Here is a 627-nt window from a genome sequence, read left to right as displayed (position 1 = left end):
AGTTACTTTACTTTTTGGAGACTTGCTTTCCCCATCTGTAAAATTAAGATAATAGAAAAATCCTGTTACATAGATGTTGAGGTAAAAGAAATAAATGCATGTAGAACACGTAGAACAGAGCCTTGTACACAACTGCTGTGTTAAATGTTTGCTATTATTATCCTTCTTGGATTTGCAATTTTTCTCTTGCTATGGAGTGCCTGGAAGTCAATGTTGTTTTAATTTTTCATTTAGGTGGAGTTCCAGAGCATATTCTCACGTGTCACAGTTGTGCAGAATTCAAAGTGTCTCACATCAACAGAGAAGGGAGGGTAAAAAGGCCTGGAATCTGTAGTTCAAAGCATTGACAAGTACTCCAAATTTCAGTTCATTTGGTGCTAGGAATGGAATAGCTATCCAGTGTATGGTATAACCTGAAGAGAGAATTCCAAGTTGAGCTTAGGTTTTGTGTGTCCCAGAATTTAACTCTCAAAGCAAGTCTTTATAATAGTAGGAAATGGGTCTTGCAGCCATTTGGTTTATTTCTTTTTTTTTTTTTTTTAAAGATTTTATTTATTTATTTGACAGACAGAGATCACAGTAGGCAGAGAGGCAGGCAGAGAGAGAGGAGGAAGCAGGCTCACTGCT

This window comes from Mustela nigripes, chromosome 14, assembly GCF_022355385.1.
Source record: "Mustela nigripes isolate SB6536 chromosome 14, MUSNIG.SB6536, whole genome shotgun sequence".
NCBI classification, from domain to species: Eukaryota; Metazoa; Chordata; class Mammalia; order Carnivora; family Mustelidae; genus Mustela; species Mustela nigripes.
Note: the sequence above shows the minus strand (reverse complement) of the source record.